The sequence below is a fragment of the Camponotus vicinus genome, unplaced genomic scaffold, assembly GCF_025532165.1.
Source record: "Camponotus vicinus isolate PSW18456_S1 unplaced genomic scaffold, iyCamVici1.0 SCAF_7, whole genome shotgun sequence".
In the NCBI taxonomy this organism is placed as follows: Eukaryota; Metazoa; Arthropoda; class Insecta; order Hymenoptera; family Formicidae; genus Camponotus; species Camponotus vicinus.
The window spans coordinates 19,141,705-19,162,112 of record NW_028141979.1 but is presented as its reverse complement, the minus strand read 5'-3'; the positions used below and the strand labels follow the sequence as shown (position 1 = coordinate 19,162,112).

Below are 20,408 nucleotides of genomic sequence, written 5' to 3'. Positions count from 1 at the left end.
TCTTCTTTTTTAATAATTAATAAAGTTTAAAGAAAATTACATATCAAATAATTAAGAGCATCGGAAAGCTAAAACAATGTTCTTTTTAAATTATAAAATATAAAAGAGTAATTTTCTATTCATTTTGTAATGTTCTTCCATAAAATCTGACATTTTTAAAATATGAGCTAAAGGATAGGATTTCTATTGACATGCGCTTTTAGTATTATAATTATTTTTTTTTACTAGATAAATATATAACCAATAAATGTATCTATTTAATAATATTTAATATTTTTGTGTTAAATACAAAATATTATTTTATAAAATATTCAGTTGTATGTATATAGTTCTTAGTTATACTGTAAGATAAGGGAGATAAAAAAAAATAAATAGAAATCTTCTAATAATATGAAAAGTGGATGTCAATAGAAATCCTATCCTTTAGTTCATATTTTAAAAATGTCAGATTTTATGGAAGAACATTACAAAATGAATAGAAAATTACTCTTTTATATTTTATAATGTAAAAAGAACATTGTTTTAGCTTTCTGATGCTCTTAATTATTTGATATGTAATTTTCTTTAAACTTTATTAATTATTAAAAAAAAAGATAATTGATAAATTACATATTATATTACTATAAATAAACAAAAAATATTATAATTATATTATTATTTATTTATACAATAAATAATATATTATATTATTATAAATAAAAATATTATATAAAATATAATAATATTATTTATTTATTTATATTTTTTATTTATATTATTTACATTAATTCTCAATTCCGATCACTTCACTTTTGACTTTTTTTGCATAATCCAAGTCCTCGTTTGTTGTGTGTAATTATTCGATAAATTATATGTATGTGAAACGCTAAAAGAAAAGATAATGTATTTAATGTATTTACATTAATTCATCGTTCTATCAATATTCAAGTTTTCTCTTTCTTTTAAAAATAATAATGAAATCTTGAATGTATAAAATTTATTGAGTTATGCGGTAAGCTTCACGAAATGATGTGTTTTGTTATGTGATATGACAGTTTGTGTTATATTGTACGAGGTTAAAAAAAGTGTTGCGCTTTAAAACTTCTGCAAATTTATACAAGAGTAAGTGTGTAGAATATTAAATTAAAATTAATATTTTTTATTGTTAAATTAAAATTAATTTTTATTTCTATTGTTAACTAATAAAAAAATACAAATTAACTTTTATATATTACAACTTATATGTACAACTTTTTTCATTAAATACATTAGATAATTAAATACGTGTAAAAAATTAAATATTAAGAATGTAGCATACAATTTCTATTATAAAATCTTTAATTATAATATTAAATTTCTTCACGCACAGGCAAGAAGCACAATTGCAAAAAAGAAAAAAAGTATATCATGTATACGTTCTAATCTGACACACGCCAGTATCAAGAAAGTATATAACGCCTCGATCGATCTCGGTCGATTGCAACTATCAACAATTTTTGCCTTCGTGAGAGCAACCGCATCTCGTTTCATCATACACACGAGTTAAAATCGACGCGACTAAGCTCGACTAGGCTCGACTCATCTTGGCAGCGCGAAGCAAGTATACTAATACAGGTGCTCGGCTCAGTAGTAAACACGAAAAATAAAAGAAAAGTTAAATTTTTATCATTATCTTAAGTCCCCCTTGAAACCATACAATTTTTATTTGAAACATTTTTCGTATGTTTTATGTTTTTCAAGATATTTGCTTGCGGAAATTAGAATGGGACACTGCAATGTATACAGGGTGGTGAGTCATTTTAAGTTACCCACCCCAATAACTTTTTTATTTTTGATCGTACAAAAAAATGTTTCAAATAAAAGTTGTTTGACTTAAAGGGGGACAATGATGGCAAAAATTTGACCTTGGATAGTCATTTGAGAGTTACATAAAGGTCACCTTCAATTTCTTAATTATAAATTCCCATTTTTTATCGCATATTCTTGTAACTTATCTCGAGAGCTTTCCAAAACACTATAAGAAAATATTTTTCTCTCAAATATTTTTTAAGTTATAAAGTTTGAAGTTAATAATTTTTTGACATAAAATATAAAATATCTTGTAAAATATTCAGTTTTTAGTAATCTTACCTTATACTTTTATGCTTGGAATAATAAGACCAATCAATTGGTATAAAGAAAACACATAGTTACTTTTTTAAGAAAAATTACGCAGCTGTATGTTTCAAATTACATATTTTTTTTAAGCAACTATATGTTTTCTTTGCATCAATTGATTAATCCCATTATTCCATGCATAAAAGTATTAAGGTAACATTACTGAAAACTGAATATTTTACAAGATATTTTACAATTTTATGTCAAAAAATTGTTAACTTTAAACTTTATAACTTAAAAAATATTTAAGAGAAAAATACTTTCTTATAGTATTTAGAGACTTTGTAATCTTCAAACGACTGTCTAAAGTCAAACCAATAATTTTATCTTATGTGCCTCTCGAAGTTAAAAAATTTGTATGAAACATTTTTTCGTATCTTTCATACTTTCTAAAATATTTAAATGGATAAATTAAAATAAGCCACCTTGTATATGTATATAAGATGTTTCATTTATCTCTTACACCTTAAATAATTTTTTTATTTTTGATTGTATAACAAAATGTTTCAAATAAAAGTTGTTTGACTTGAAGGGGAACAGAAGATGTCGCTACTAATATTTTTTTAAAAGATCAATGTTAATTATGTTTATTTAAATAAAATTACTATATTTTTATATATAAATTGATTCTACGTAACATTCTGTGTAAAAAGTTATAAGGGTAAAATGACTAAAAAATGAATAGTTTACGAGATATTTTATATTTTAATTTGACATAATCTTACGTAAATTATGAAATATCTCATAAAATATTCATTTTCCAATCTTATCTTTTAATACTTTTATGCACAAAATAACGAGAGGAATCGATTGGTGCAAAGAAAACACATAGTTGTTTTAAAAAAATATATAATTTATACATAACCATCAACTACATATTTTTTTTTAATAACTATAGATGATTTTTTTACATCAATCGATTTCTCTCATTATTTTGTGTATAAAAGTATTCAGGTGAAATAATAGGAAAATGAATATTTTACGAGATATTGCATAATTTACGTAAAATTATGCCTAAAGTATCTCGTAAACTATTCACTTTTTGGCCATTCTGCTCCTATAACTTTTATACAAAATATTGCTTAAAATTGATTTATATTAAAAAAATATAGTAGTCTCATTTAAAAAAACATAAATAACCTTTAAATCACTTTGAAAAAAAGCCTTTTGAAAAAATGTCAGTAGTGGCGTCTTTTATCCCCTTTCAAATCAAATAATTTTTATTTAAAATATTTTGTTGTACAATTAAAAATAAAATAGTTAATATTTGAAGTGTAAGAGTTAAATAAAATATCCTATATATGTATATACAGGGTGAGCCATTTTAATTAACGCACGCAATTATTTCGGAAACAAAGCATTTTAGAGAAAAATGTTTCAGACAAAAGTTTTATGGTTTCGAGGGGGCCATAAGATGGTATCATTGGTTTGACACTGAAGAGTCATTTGAAGGTCACGTGAAGGTCACTTCAATTTTTTTAAATGGAATACCCTATATATTTTTGCACACTCTTGTAGCTTATCTCGAGAGCTTTCCAAAACACTATAATTAAGTACCTCTTCGTTAAGTACTTTTTGAGTTATGAGGCTTGAAATAATTTCTTAATTTTACATAAACCGTAAAATATCTTGTAAAATATTCATTTTTCGATTATCTTACCTTAATACTTTTACGTACAAAATAATGAGAGGAATCAATTGGTCTAAAGAAAACACATAGTTGTTTTGAAGAAAAAATATGTAATTTGCAATTAACAATTCCATATTTTTTCTTCAAAACAACTATGTGTTTTCTTTACACCAATTGATTCCTCTCATTATTTTGTACGTAAAAGTATTAAGGTAAGATAATCGAAAAATGAATATTTTACAAGATATTTTACGGTTTATGTAAAATTAAGAAATTATTTCAAGCCTCATAACTCAAAAACTACTTAACGAAAAGGTACTTAATTATAGTGTTTTGGAAAGCTCTCGAGATAAGCTACAAGAATATGCAATGACAAATAGTAGGTTCCATTTAAGAAATTGAAGGTGACCTTCATGTGACCTTCAAATAACTCTTCAAGGTCAAACCAATGATACCATCTTATGGCCCCCTCGAAACCATAAAACTTTTGTCTGAAACATTTTTCTCTAAAATGCTTTGTTTCCGAAATAATTGCGTGCGTTAATTAAAATGGCTCACCCTGTATATATATATACAGGGCGATCCTGAAAAACGTTATGTCTTTAAAATGACGTATTCCTGACACCATTCTAAGACAATTTTTCCTTTACCAAAATTTGATTTGAAGCGTAGTTTTTGAATTATGAGCAAAAATAGTTAGTAAATCATGCGTCGGGTACAGAAGGCAGGCAGGAGCGGCGCGGCGTGCCGCGAGCGCGGGCGCAGCTGACCGCCCGACGGGTGATTATCACCGCATGAGTCGCTAACTATTTTATCTTATAACATAAAATTATGCTTTAAATAAAATTTTGGTAAAGAAGAAAATGTCTTAGAATTACGTCAGAAATACGTGTTCCTTAAAATAACGTTATTTTAATAATGAAAAGTTGTTCCGGATCGCCGGCCGTCCGACGTTGCAATCAGCTGATTGCTACACGCGATGTGTGTATGGCGGAGTGTGTGCGTAAGAGAGAGAGAGAGAGAGAGAGAGAGAGAGAGAGAGAAAGAGAGAGAGAGGGAGGGTAGGAGGGACAGACATTCATACACACGCACGCACTTTTTTTCTCGCTCTCTTTCTCTCTTTTACGCAACACTCATACACTCTCTCATTCAGTCTCTCACTCACACTCTCTCGGTCACTCACTCACTCACTCACCTGCTTACTCACTTGCTCACTCACCTTGTAGCAGCGTAGCGAATCTTCATGCTATGTATTGTTGTTATCTGCTGCACGATTATGATTGCTAGAGATGCGCGACACATCGAAATTTTTTCGATTATTAGTCTCACACTCGATTGACACAATACAGATTACACGATAACGAGTTTACTGTTTATTCACTCACTATTGATTTATCGATACCAAAAATTACTTTCAAAGAAACGCGAATGCAAACAGCACATGACTCGACGCGAAGCGACGGACCGCGGAGACTGCGCGACCACAAGAATTATGTTGCCAGAAACGCGACATCTAACAAACGACTTGCGCGTGGCGCGTGATTGACGCGAGATAAGACGAATGTAATTAAAATTACATTATTCTTGCGATTGACTTAAATCTTCGCATCGTGAATGCAATAATTTCGAAAACGTAATAACGTACAACACATGCTTTTTAAAATAATAATTATTTATTATAATTAGAAATAGTTATTATTTATAATAAATAATTAATTTTTAAGTATGTTATTATACGTTTCATGTTTTCTACCGCATTCGCAATGCGAAGGTTTTAGCCGATCGTTCGTCTTATCTCGCGTCAATCACGCGCCACGCGCAAGTCGTTTGTTAGATGTCGCGTGTCGCGTTTCTCATCAACGCAACATAACTCTTGTGGTCGCGCAGTCTCCGCGGTCCGTCGCTTCGCGTCGAGTTATGTGCTGTTTGCATTCGCGTTTCTTTGAAAGTAATTTTTGGTATCGATAAATCAATAGTGAGTGAATAAACAGTAAACTCGTTATCGTGTAATCTGTATTGTGTCAATCGAGTGTGAGACTAATAATCGAAAAAATTTCGATGTGTCGCGCATCTCTAGCAATCATAATCGTGCAGCAGATAACAACAATACATAGCATGAAGATTCGCTACGCTGCTACAAGGTGAGTGAGCAAGTGAGTAAGCAGGTGAGTGAGTGAGTGAGTGACCGAGAGAGTGTGAGTGAGAGACTGAATGAGAGAGTGTATGAGTGTTGCGTAAAAGAGAGAAAGAGAGCGAGAAAAAAAGTGCGTGCGTGTGTATGAATGTCTGTCCCTCCTACCCTCCCTCTCTCTCTCTTTCTCTCTCTCTCTCTCTCTCTCTCTCTCTCTTACGCACACACTCCGCCATACACACATCGCGTGTAGCAATCAGCTGATTGCAACGTCGGACGGCCGGCGATCCGGAACAACTTTTCATTATTATAATAACGTTATTTTAAGGAACACGTTTCTGACGTAATTCTAAGACATTTTCTTCTTTACCAAAATTTTATTTAAAGCATAATTTTATGTTATAAGATAAAATAGTTAGCGACTCATGCGGTGATAATCACCCGTCGGGCGGTCAGCTGCGCCCGCGCTCGCGGCACGCCGCGCCGCTCCTGCCTGCCTTCTGTACCCGACGCGTGATTTACTAACTATTTTTGCTCATAATTCAAAAACTACGCTTCAAATCAAATTTTGGTAAAGGAAAAATTGTCTTAGAATGGTGTCAGGAATACGTCATTTTAAAGACATAACGTTTTTCAGGATCGCCCTGTATATATATATATATATATATATATATATATATATATATATATATATGTATATTTGTATACAAAGGATGTCCCAAAAGTCTGAAAACAGTCGAATATTTCATAAACTATATACATGTTAGAAAAAATCTTTCAGACATAACTTGTAGGGCTTTAAATGGCACATTATATAGTAATATTAATGTAACCTTGAATAGCACTATCAAGATCACGAAAAAATTGCTTTGAATTTTTTTAATGAAAATCCCCTGTACTTTTATTTGCATATTCTTGTAGCTTATCTCGAGAGCTTTCTAAAAACTATAATAAAATATTTTTCTCTTAAGTATTTTTTGAGTTATAAGATTTGAAGTTTACAGTATTTTGATATAAAATATAAAATATTTAGTTTTTTGTAATCTTACCTTAATACTTTTATGCATAGAATAACGAAACCAATCAAATGATGTAAAGAAAATATAATTGCTTTAAAAAAAAAATTACATAATTTGCAACATATTTTTTTTTTAATCAATTATGTATTTTCTTCACACCAATTAATTGATCTTATTATTCTGTACATAAAAGTATTAAGGTAAGATTACCAAAAACTAAATATTTTATATTTTATGTCAAAATACTGTAAACTTCAAGTACTATAACTCAAAAAGTACTTACTTAAGATAAAAATATACTACTCAAAAAAATTAGGGGAGCACTTTAAAAATTGCAAAATTTGATGATTTTCAAGAAGTCATATCTCTGCTTAGGGAGGTCGTAGGACAATGTTCCTAGGCGCATTTTAATAGGTGAAGCCTCTACTTTAAAGAGAGTAAGGTCGCATTATTCGTTTCATCGAACTATGTTTCGTGTGAGCTCCAAAATCAGATCGTGAAAAAATTCTGAAAATTTCATGACTTTATAGTCGTCCACGGATAAAACAAGGATGGAACCAAAAATGCCACTACATTAGCTTTAAAGTAGGAAGCTTTTCCTTTAAAATGTCGTCAAGAACATTGTTCTATCGTACTTAGGAGCCGAGTTATAACGCGAATGTCGGCGGTATTGCTCAAAATTATGCAAAACGCAAGGTTATTTGAAAACGCGATAACTCGGCTCCTAAGGTATGATAGAACAATGTTCTTAGCAGCATTTTAAAGGGAAAGCTTCCCACTTTAAAGCTAATGTGGTGATATTTTTGGTTTCATCCCTGCTACAAAGACGACTACAAAGTCATGAAATTTTCAGAATTTTTTCACGATCTGATTTTGGAGTTCACACGAAACATAGTTCGATGAGATGAATAATGCGATCTTACCCTCTTTAAAGTAGAGGCTTCATCCATTAAAATACGCCCAAGAATATTGTTCTACGACCTCCCTAAGCGAAGATATGACTTCTTGAAAATCATCAAATTTTGCAATTTTTAAAGTGTTCCCCTAATTTTTTTGAGTAATGTATTATAGTGTTTCGGAAAGCTCTCAAGATAAGCTACAAAAATATGCAATAAAATGTAGGGGTTTCCATTTAAAAAATTCAAAATAATTTTTTCGTGATCTTGATGGTGCTATTCAAGGTTATATTAATATTACTATGTAATGCGCCATTTAAAGCTCTACAAGTTATGTCTGAAAGCTTTTTTTCTAACATGCATAGTTTATGAAATATTCAACTGTTTTCAGACTTTTGGAATATTCTATATGTATACAGGATGTCCCATTTTAAAAGTTCCACCCTCATAACTCATCAGGATCAACGTTTGAAGGAACACGACTTGGATAAAAGTTGTAGGGAACAAAGGAGGCTATCTAATAGTGACCTTGGATTCGACATTAAAGGTCATTTTCAAGGTCATTTGAAGGTAACATTTAATTTTTTAAATGGAACTCCCTATTTTTTACTTATTCCTGTAGCTTATGTCGAAAGCTTTCCAAAACACTATAATTTAGTTTTCATTAAGTACTTTCCAAGTTATGAGGCTTGAAATCATTTCTTAATTTTACATAAACCGTAAAATATCTTGTAAAATATTTATTTTTTTATTATCTTACCTTAATACTTTTATGTACAAGATAATGAGAGGAATCAATTGGTGTAAAGAAAATACACAGTTGTTACGAAGAAAAAATATGTAATTGTTAATTGCAAATTACATATTTTTTCTTCGAAACAACTGTGTGTTTTCTTTACACCAATTGATTCCTCTCATTATTTTGTACATAAAAGTATTAAGGTAAGAATCGAAAAATGAATATTTTACTAAATATTTTATGGTTTATGTAAAATTTAGAAATTATTTCAAGTCTCATAACTCAAAAAGCACTCAATGAAGAAATACTTTATTATAGTGTTTTGGAAAGCTCTCAAGATAAGCTACAGGAATAAGTAAGAAAAAATAGGGGGTTCCATTTAAAAAATTGAAGGTGACCTTCAAATGACCTTGAAAATGACCTTTAATGTCGAATCCAAGGTCACAATTAGATAGCCCCCTTTGTTCCCTACAACTTTTATCCGAGTCGTTTTCCTTCAAACGTTGGTCCTGAAAAGTTATGAGGGTGGAACTTTTAAAATGGGACACCCTGTATATGTATGTATACATACACATATATATATCAGGGTGTCTCCTGCGTCGAGGTCAATCGCTCAGGAGATGAATGGGAATCCAAAAACAAGAAGCGTCGTCTACAATAGGTGGAATAAGCTTGACGTAAGAAGTAAGAGTAAGCGTAAGATATAAAAATAATGCATTTCGCCCTTACTTCAGTTCTCTTAAACCGAAAATAGTTCTCTTACTCTTAAGAGAACTATTTCCGATTTAAGAGAGCTGGAATAAGGGCGTAAGCGAAATGAATTATTTTTATTTCTTACGCCTACTCTTATTTCTTACACCAAGCTTACTCTACTTATTATAGATGACGCTAGAAAGATAGTTGATATTGTTAAATATAGATCCAGAAATGTGTTGTTTTCGAGTTATTGCCATTCTTACGTTGAAATTTGAAATTGCTTTGTTTTCGAATTTTTTTTATCAAAATTGAAATAAAAGATAGTTTTTATGTTTTATAACATATAATTAATTTAATTATGTTATGAAATTCATTAAAACCATCTCTTGTTTTAATTTTGACAAAATAAGATTGAAACATTTTTTAATACATTATGTTCAATACTCATAATGGAGATTATAAATTTCCAATGAAATTTATCCAATATCTATATATTTAAACATATAAATATTTACTTTTTGCAGTTTAAAGAGAAAGAAAAAGAGAGAGAGAAGAAAGAGAGAGAGAGAAAGAACAAAAGAAAGTGAAAAAAAAGAAAAGTAAAAAAAAAGAAAAAAGTAGAGACACAAAAAGGTTTGTATATATTTTTTAAAATTATTTTAATATATCCAATTCTCTTTTTACATGATTTTTATATTTTTTTTAAGTAATTCTTTTTACACGATTTTTTTAAATAATTATATTTTTTAAATTATTTTATAATTTTTTATGTATATATACAAATCTTATAATATTGTAAAAGTAGAAAAAAAATTAAATTATTTACATAATTATTAATATTTAATATTTTCTTTTTCAGAGATCCAACGGAATAAGTTAAAAGTAGAAAATAAGCTAATCATAATATTGAATTGAATTTTATTTTTATTTATTTAATTATTTAATTAAAATTGGCTTTAACTTGAATTAAAATTAATTTTGATTTAATTTGAAATTGACCTTAATTTGAATTGAAATTGGCTTTGACTTGAATTAAAATTGGATTTGACTTGGATTGAAATTGGCTTTGATTTGATTTAAAATTGGCTTTGACTTGATTTGAAATTGGCTTTAACTCGATTTGAAATTGGCTTTGACTTGATTTGAAATTGGATTCGATTTGATTTGAAATTGGCTTTGGCTTGATTTGAAATTAGCTTTAGCTTGATTTGAAATTGGTTTTGACTTGATTTGAAATTGGCTTTGACTTGATTTAAAATTGGCTTTGACTTAATTTGAAATTGGCTTTGATTTAATTTAAAATTGGCTTTAATTTGGATTATTAAATTGAAATTGATTTTGACTTAAATTGTTGAAATAAATTTAAAATTAATTTTTATAAAATTATTGTATTCAATTATCTTTGATTTTTAAATTAATGTCAAGTTGAAATATAATTAAACTAATTTGATAATAATTATATAAACGAAATTAATATTAAATTAAATTATTATTAAATTAAATTATTATATTAATGTATATTTATATTGTGATATTAAATTGAAATTTTAATTATTTTAATTATACTTTTATTATTTAATTATTTGATTATTTCATTATCTTATTATTTATTACTTATAAGTTGAACTTTATGTACAAAAAATTAAATAAAAGATTTATTATCATTTTTATTTGAAATTTATATATATTTTATTATATTTTATTATATTATTAATTTGAATTGATATTATCTAAATAATAATTATGCCTCGAAGAAAGATAGTTCGATCTGTTGAAGAAGAAGAGAAATATCAACGTAACAAACGAGAAAGAAAGGCAAAATGTCAAGCTGAAAGACGAGAAGCAAAGCGAAAAACGCTTATGAAAAATTCTCAATCTTTGTCAAATGATGAAATTTGCTCAAATATAACACAAACTTCTGTAAATTTTTCAAAAAATATAAATATAGTAGTAGATTCTCAAACTTCTACTTTACTTACAGAAGTAATATATTCAGCAAATGAAACAGTTACTACTGCGTCACAAGCAATTAATACATCAATCATTACAAATGTTCCTATGATAAAAAATAATAATGAAGTTAGTATAATAAATAATAACATAAAGTTATTTAACATTAACGATGATATTAATATAATTAGAAATGTTCATAACTTAAATATAGAAACTCCAATAAATAGCAATACTATTTGTTCAATACCTAACACATCAAATAGATTAATAAACTTAGATGATAATAGGATTGCAAATTATATTAATTTACAGGAAATAACATCACAAAATGATATAATAAATGATAATAATAAAAGTAAACAAATAAGATGGTACGAAAAAAATCGAGCTTTAAAAAAAGGATATACGGATATTAATCATCACATTATTCAATTAGAAAATATTGTAGAACATTATATAGGAGAAATGAATTTATATTGCGAACATTGTGGTGCGAAACATTTTAATTCTGAAAAAGTAGTTAATAAAGAAAGCTCATTTAACGATTGTTGTAGCCATGGGACTATTGAATTAAATCCTTTACCTCAACCTCCGTATGAACTTTATAAATTATTTACTGGAAATCATCCAAAATCAAATCATTTTTATAATCGTATTCGTGGTTACAATAATACATTTTCATTCGCATCGTTTAATGCAAATATAGCAGATTTTAGTGCGCAAAGATATGGACCTTATTGTTTTAAAATTCAAGGACAAATCTATTATCAAATTAATACCACGTTATATCCGGCACCTAACGAAATACCAAGTTATGGACAACTCTTTATTGTGGATAGTAATGAAGCAACAGAGTGTCGATTACATCAAAATTCGAATCTTAATCAAGAAATTTTATATTCAATAGATAATATAATGCGTACAAATAACATTTTTGCACAATCTTATCGAATGATGCACGAAGAAATTCAAATGAAACAGCAAACATCTGATAACAATATACGTGAATTACAATTAGGATTTTTAACTAAAAAAGGCATCGATCGTGGCCGATACAATGTACATAAGATAAATGAAGTTGCAGCAGTTTTTTCTACTACAGCAGATGGTGAAATTCCTGAAACCTATGTAACAATTTATAATAAAAATACTAAAACATTAAAACAAGTCAGTACGATGGATCCAAATGTAGAACCATGGATTTATCCATTGTATTACCCATACGGTAATCAAGGTTGGCATGATAATTTACAACGTAAGAATAGTAATAAACGAGTAAGTAGAGCTGCATACGTAAAATATCGAATAGCTATACGTGATAATTTTAATATTTTCATCATGGGAAGACGATTATTTCAACAATGGCTTGTAGATAGTTATATAAAAATTGAAAAAGACCGAATTAATTATTATAAACAGAATCAAAAACAATTGCGAGCTGAGACTTATCAAGGATTAATTGATTATTTAGCAAACACCGCCAATAATAACGATGCTCACATTGGAAAAATGATTATACTTCCATTGACATTTGTGGGTTCACCGCGTAATATGTTGCAACATTATCAAGATGCGATGACTATTGTTCGGAAATATGGAAAACCAGATATCTTTGTTACTATGACTTGTAATCCAAATTGGCGCGAAATTAAAGAAAATTTACTTCCAAATCAACAACCTGCAGATAGGCCAGATATATGTGCTCGAGTATTTAATATAAAAAAAAATTATTTAATCGATGTTATCGTTAGACAAAAATTTTTTGGTGAAGTTTTAGCATACGTTTATGTAATAGAATTTCAAAAACGTGGATTACCACATATACATTTATTGATTACATTAAAACAGAATTGTAAAATATCAAATTCTGAAATAGTTGATAAATTTATTTCTGCAGAAATTCCTGATCCTAATGAAAATGAAAGTTTACATAATGTTGTAATGAAACATATGATTCATGGGCCATGTGGAAATTGGTGTTTAATAAATGATAAATGTTCAAAACATTTTCCAAAACCATTTCGACCTGAAACAACTATGGATGAAGATGGTTATCCACAATATCGTCGAAGAAATAATGGATTGCTGTACGAAAGACCTAGACGATATGTTGTTGATAATAGATATGTTGTTCCATATAATCCAATACTCTTACTTTTATTTAATAGTCATATTAATGTTGAAATAGTTTCGAGTACAAAATCTGTAAAATATTTATATAAATATATTTATAAGGGTCACGATGCTGCGTCTATAATTATTGGAGAAAATATAGATAAAACAATAATATATGATGAAATTCAAGATTTCATCGAAGCTCGATATGTTGGACCCGTAGAAGCGTGTTGGCGCATTTTAAGTAAACCTTTACAAGAAAAAAGTCACGTTATATTTCGTTTACCAGTTCATTTACCAAACGAACATAATGTTATAATCGATGATAATATTAATAATGATGCGATAAGATTTGCTGTAGAACGAGTAACAATTATTGGATTATTTTCAGTTAAATGCTCGAGATGAGGAAGCAAAACAATATTTATACAGTGATATTCCATCTCATTATGTATTTAAAAAAATTACAATTAACGGCAGAACTATTAATCGCTGGGAGAAACGTCAAAGATATTTTAATTGTATTGGTCGTATGTATTCCGTTAGCCCATCTCAAATAGAATTGTTTCATTTACGTATACTTTTACTACATGTTAAAGGAGCTACAAGTTTTCAACAATTAAGAACAGTTAATAACGAGATACATCAAACTTTACTGCTGCATGTTTAGCATTAGGACTCATAGAAGATGATGAAGAATGGTATCGCGCAATGAATGAAGCAAAAATTTGGATGATGCCAAGACGACTTCGTAATTTATTCGTACGAATTTTTATTCATTGTCAACCAGTTCATCCGAAAAAGTTATGGGATGAGTTTAAAATATATATGTCAGAAGATTATATAAGACGATTTGGACCTATAATAGGAATAAAGAAGGTTTATAATTATATTATTAATTTACTTCAAAAAGAAGGATCAAATATTGCTAATTTTCTTGAAATTGAACAAGAGATAGAAGAACAAGAAATAAACGACGAAGAACAAATTGAAGAAGATATATCGATAGGTATGCGACAATATGAACAATTAAATATAGAACAAAAAGAAATTGTTGATACTATTTTAATAGCAACAAGTAACAATAGTAATAACTGTTTTTATATTGATGGTCCAGGTGGATCTGGTAAAACTTTCATTTATACAACCTTGTATTATCTACTTAAAAGTAGAGGATAAATAATTAATACGATGGCATTTACTGGTATTGCTGCAACATTACTTCCAAATGGGAAAACAATACATAAAGTTTTTGGATTACCTGTACCTCTTTTCGCTGATTCTACATCAAACATTAAAGTTCAATCTAAAGAGGCTGAAAATTTAAAACTTGTAGATATTTTTATTATAGACGAAGCTCCTATGGCACCACGCTATGTATTAGAAATAATGGATCGAACATTACGTGATATAATGCAAAATGATTTATATTTTATTAGTAAAATCGTTCTTCTTGGTGGAGATTTTAGACAATTATTACCTGTAAAAGAAAGAGCTACGCGTTGTGAAATTATAAATTTATCGATAAAATTTAGTATTCTATGGAAGCAATTTAAAATATTTTCATTGACACAAAATATGAGAACTTTACCACAGGAAAAAGAATTTGCACAATTTTTACTAAATTTAGGTAATGGTTCTTTAAATGATCATTCAGATAATATTCATATTCCAGAAAAATGTATAGCAAACGCAAATTTGGATATGGTTAAAGACATGTACGGAGACATTATAAAACATAAACAATATAAAACTATGGCTAATTACGTTATATTATCTGCAAGAAATGTCGATGTTAATGAAATAAATGAAAAAGTAGTAAATTTGTTGGATGAAACGACGGAAAGAGTTTATACAAGTATAGATACTCTTGAAACGACTGGAGATAATCAAGATATATATGAAACAATTCCGATAGAATATCTCAACTCTTTAAATCCAATGTGTCTTCCACCTTATCAATTATGCTTAAGAAAATATACTATTGTCATGCTTATTAGAAATCTTAGTATCAGCGAAGGTTTATGCAATGGTACAAGATTATTGATTTTAGATTTAAGTAATAACTTATTACGCTGTGAAATTTTAACAGGTAATAAGATTGGAGAAATAGTTTTTCTTAATCGTATCACTTTATATTGCGAAAATGTATATCCATTTACATTTAAAAGAAGACAATTTCCAGTGAAATTGGCATATGCTATGACAATAAATAAATCACAAGGACAAACTTTCGAAAAAATTGCAATAGATCTTCGAAAAAATATTTTCAATCATGGACAACTGTATGTAGCATTTTCACGAGTTCGTTCTTGGGATTCATTAAAAGTTTATTTAAAGGAAGATAATTTGTCCAGAAAAATAAAAAACTATGTTCATAAAGAAATATTTGATTAGTAAAACATAACAAACGAAAAAGTGATATATAATTATGTTATAATAATGTCAAAGATAAGAAAGTAAATAAAAATTAAAAGAATTTTTGTTTTAAATATTTGTATGTGTAATTTAATTAAAAAATAATAATTATCGTTTTATAACATTTTAATTGCATTTAGAATAAAAATTAAAAAATATAAAAATAAAAAATTTTAATATTAATTTTAATTTTTTTAAATTAACGAATGAAACTTATATTTTAATTGAATTTTAAAATTAATAAAATTTATTTAAAATTAATTTATGAATTCATTTAATTTATAATAATTAAAATAAATCATTAATTATTAATTACTTATTAATCATTTGATTATATTTAATTTTTTATATTATTTAAGTAATGACCAAAAATGGCGCGCGCGTTAGTGCTATATGAAAAAAGTCATGAAACGCCTGAAGTGTGTGTTTTGTATCGCTTGTATTGTTGCCCCTTTTCCGCGTGTCTGATTGGCGGTCGATGCTTTCGTGAGAGAGAGGTGTGAATGTAATCGCTGAAAGTTCGGTGACAGTTTAATGACATTTCGTGAGCGGGGTTATTATAATATTATATATCGCACGGTCTTACATACAGGTCTGGAAACTCAGGCCTTTTTTAGTGGTGGGGGAGGTCTCACTTAGTGTGTCCGTTTTTCGACTAGAAGTCGCAATACGAGCGAGAGAGACAGAGATAGACTGCAGTAGTCGTTCTCTCTCTAACATATGTCTAAAATGACTTCTAGATCGCAGCGAACCTAGCAGGCAAGCCGTGAACTTCCGAAAAACGGACACACTAAGTGAGACCTCCCCCACCACCGGAGTTTCCAGACCTGTATGTAAGACCGTGATATATCGAGAGAGAGGATCCGGCATTCTAATTAATATAAGTCGACGCGTCATAAAATATAAAAGTATATTGCTTGCAACATTTTACTGTCAAGCAGATGTCGGCTTGCAAATCCTTTCAATTTCTGCTACGTTTTTAATATTATAATACATATTTCAGGTTATTAAGAAGAAAGAATTAATAACAACAAAAAATAAAGAAATAGGAATAGAATAAAAAGGAAGATAAAGAAAAGATTTTTATCGAGAAGAAAAAGGAGCTAAGAGAGGAAGAAAGAGCTAGAGAGAGAGAGAGAGAGAGAGAGAGAGAGAGAGAGAGAGAAGATACATAACAGACAAAGAGAAGATTCACTGACAAAAAAGTATGTATACAGCGCTGACTTGATTATTAAAGTAGTATTAATATTCGAAGACGATACATTAATATTTCCATATTTTAAAAGTATATTGTTTGTACAACATTTTACTGCGAAGCAGATGTCGGCTTGCACACTTTTTTAATTTTTGCTTCGTCTTGAAATATTGAATAACAACAATAGTCGCCGCGCAATTAATACGGCGCTGACTTTATTATTAAAGGAGTATTAATATTTAAAGGCTAGCGATAAATTAATTATAGATAAAAAAGCTATAAAGCATTGAAAGCATTTGAAGTTCACGTATAACCCGCTGTATAAACCGCGCGGCGACATTGGTCAGTATTTAATAATTAAATACGTGGCAGAAATTAAAAGAGTGTGTAAGTCGACATCAGCTTGACAGTAAAATGTTGTCAAAACGATATACATTTGAAAAATGCAAAAGATAAATTTATCGCTCGCCTTTAAATATTAATACTTTTTTAATAATTCTTTAAATATTGAACACCGACAATTGTCGCCGTGTGGTTTATACGGCGCTGACTTGACGATTAAAGAAGTATTAATATTTAATGGCGAGCAATAAATTAATCGTTTTCATATTTAAAAATTGTATTGTTTGGACAACATTTTGCTGCCAAGCAGATGTCTTCCTGCAAATTCTTAATATTATATTATTAATAAATAAATAATAAATAAATAATATATTTCAGGTTATAAATAGTTAAAAAATAAGAAGAAACAATTAATAACAACAAAAAATAAAGGAATAGAAATAGAATAAAAAGAAGATAAAGAGAAGATTTTTATCGAGAAGAAAAAGGAGCTAAGAGAGAAAGAAAGAGCTAGAGAGAGAGAGAGAGAGAGAGAGAGAGAGAGAGAGAGAGAGAGAGAAGATACATAACAGATAAAGAGAAGATCCACTGATAAAAAAGTATGTATACGGCGCTGACTTGATTATTAAAGTAGTATTAATATTCGAAGATGAGCGATAAATTAATATTTTCCATATTTCAAAAGTATATTGTTTGTACAACATTTTACTGCGAAGCAGATGTCGGCTTGCACACTTTTTCAATTTTTGCCTCGTCTTGAAATATTGAATACCGACAATAGTTGCCGCGCAATTAATACGGCGCTGACTTTATTATTAAAGGAGTATTAATATTTAAAGGCTTGCGATAAATTAATTATAGATAAAAAAGCTATAAAGCATTTAAAGCATTTGAAGTTCACGTATAACCCGCTGTATAAACCGCGCGGCGACATTGGTCAGTATTTAATAATTAAATACGTGGCAGAAATTAAAAGAGTGTGTAAGTCGACATCTGCTTGACAGTAAAATGTTGTCCAAACGATATACATTTGAAAAATGCAAAAGATGAATTTATCGCTCGCCTTTAAATATTAATACTTTTTTAATAATTCTTTAAATATTGAACACCGACAATTGTAGCCGTGTGGTTTATACGGCGCTGACTTGACGATTAAAGGAGTATTAATATTTAATGGCGAGCAATAAATTAATCGTTTTCATATTTAAAAATTGTATTGTTTGGACAACATTTTGCTGCCAAGCAGATGTCTTCCTGCAAATTCTTAATATTATATTATTAATAAATAAATAATAAATAAATAATATATTTCAGGTTATAAATAGTTAAAAAATAAGAAGAAACAATTAATAACAACAAAAAATAAAGGAATAGAAATAGAATAAAAAGAAGATAAAGAGAAGATTTTTATCGAGAAGAAAAAGGAGCTAAGAGAGAAAGAAAGAGCTAGAGAGAGAGAGAGAGAGAGAGAAGATACATAACAGATAAAGAGAAGATCCACTGACAAAAAAGTATGTATACGGCGTTGACTTGATTATTAAAGTAGTATTAATATTCGAAGACGAGCGATAAATTAATCTTTTCCATATTTCAAATGTATATTGTTTGTACAACATTTTGCTGCGAAGCAGATGTCGACTTGCACACTTTTTCAATTTTTGCCTCGTCTTGAAATATTGAATACCGACAATAGTCGCCGCGCAATTAATACGGCGCTGATTTTATTATTAAAGGAGTATTAATAAAAGGCTAGCGATAAATTAATTATAGATAAAAAAGCTATAAAGCATTTAAAGCATTTGAAGTTCACGTAAAGTTTATGTATAAACCGCGCGGCGACATTGGTCAGTATTTAATAATTAAATACGTGGCAGAAATTAAAAGACTGTGCAAGCCGACATCTGCTTGGCAGCAAAATGTTGTCCAAATGATATACATTTAAAAAATGTAAAATATTAATTTATCGCTCGCCTTTAAATATTAATACTCTTTTAATAATTCTTTAAATATTGAACACCGACAATTGTTGCCGCGTGTGGTTTATACAGCGCTGACTTGACGATTAAAGGAGTATTAATATTTAATGGCGAGCGAGATAAATTAATCTTTTTCATATTTAAAAATTATATTGTTTGGACAACATTTTGCTGCCAAGCAGATGTCTTCCTGCAAATTCTTAATATTATTATTAATAAAGAAATAATAAATAAATAATATATTTCAGGTTATAAATAGTTAAAAAATAAGAAGAAACAATTAAAAACAACAAAAAATAAAAAAAGAGAAATAGAATAAAGAAGAAAATAAAGAAAAGATTTTCATCGAGAAAAAAAGGGGCAAAGAGAGGGAGAGAAAGATATAGAGAAAGTGAGAAGATACATAACCGATAGAGAGAAAATACACAGATAAGAAAGTATGTTATTGACTTGATTATTAAAGCAGTATTAATATTTAAAATTGAGCGATAAATTAATCTTTTCTATATTTCAAAAGTATATATATATATATATATATATATATATATATATATAATTACATATATATATTTATTATATACACATATATATTTATATATATTATATATATATTATTACATATGTATATATATTATAAGTATTCATTTACGCATTGTACGTATAAATATGTATCACTTTATTTTATTATACAAAATCTAATAAATAAATAATTTATTACAGCTAATAGAAAAGCCTAAAGAAGAGGGGTTAAAAACAATTAAAAGAAAAAAAATAAGAAAGAGAAATAAAAAAGATATAGAAAAAAGAAGATTTTCATCAAGAGAAGAAGATAGAGAGTGGGAGATTGAGTTAGAAGGGGGGGGGGAGAGAGAGAGAGAGAGAGAGAGAGAGAGAGAGACAAGATATAAAGAAAAGAATAAATATCCTTTATTTATATCTTTTTTTATACCAAAATTGTCATATAGTTTGTTTCAAATAATTATTTAAATTTTATATATGTATAAAAATGTATTATTCTGCTTTTATATATATTACATTTATCAATATATATATTATCAAATTTAAGTTTATTTAGATTCAGTTAAAAATAAAGTTTTTTTAATTTTCTGTTATTATACTAAAATCGATTTTAATATTATTAAATTACAATTAACTTAATAAT

The 20,408-nt window shown here is 28.3% G+C and overlaps 3 long non-coding RNA genes across 3 annotated transcripts; all 3 read left to right on the top strand.

Annotated features, from left to right (window-relative positions):
* Positions 1-839: 839 nt before the first annotated feature.
* Positions 840-10,345, top strand: LOC145974554 (uncharacterized). The gene is made up of 4 exons (XR_014439734.1): positions 840-1,101; positions 1,349-1,575; positions 9,772-9,880; positions 10,107-10,345. It is a non-coding gene; the product is annotated as an uncharacterized LOC145974554 (long non-coding RNA).
* An 844-nt stretch (positions 10,346-11,189) lies between these two features.
* Positions 11,190-11,753, top strand: LOC145974657 (uncharacterized). Its single transcript, XR_014439758.1, has 2 exons — positions 11,190-11,326; positions 11,513-11,753. It is a non-coding gene; the product is annotated as an uncharacterized LOC145974657 (long non-coding RNA).
* Positions 11,754-18,590: 6,837 nt separating this feature from the next.
* On the top strand, positions 18,591-20,090 carry LOC145974906 (uncharacterized). Its single transcript, XR_014439849.1, has 3 exons — positions 18,591-18,781; positions 19,495-19,683; positions 19,967-20,090. It is a non-coding gene; the product is annotated as an uncharacterized LOC145974906 (long non-coding RNA).
* The last annotated feature ends 318 nt before the right edge of the window (positions 20,091-20,408 follow it).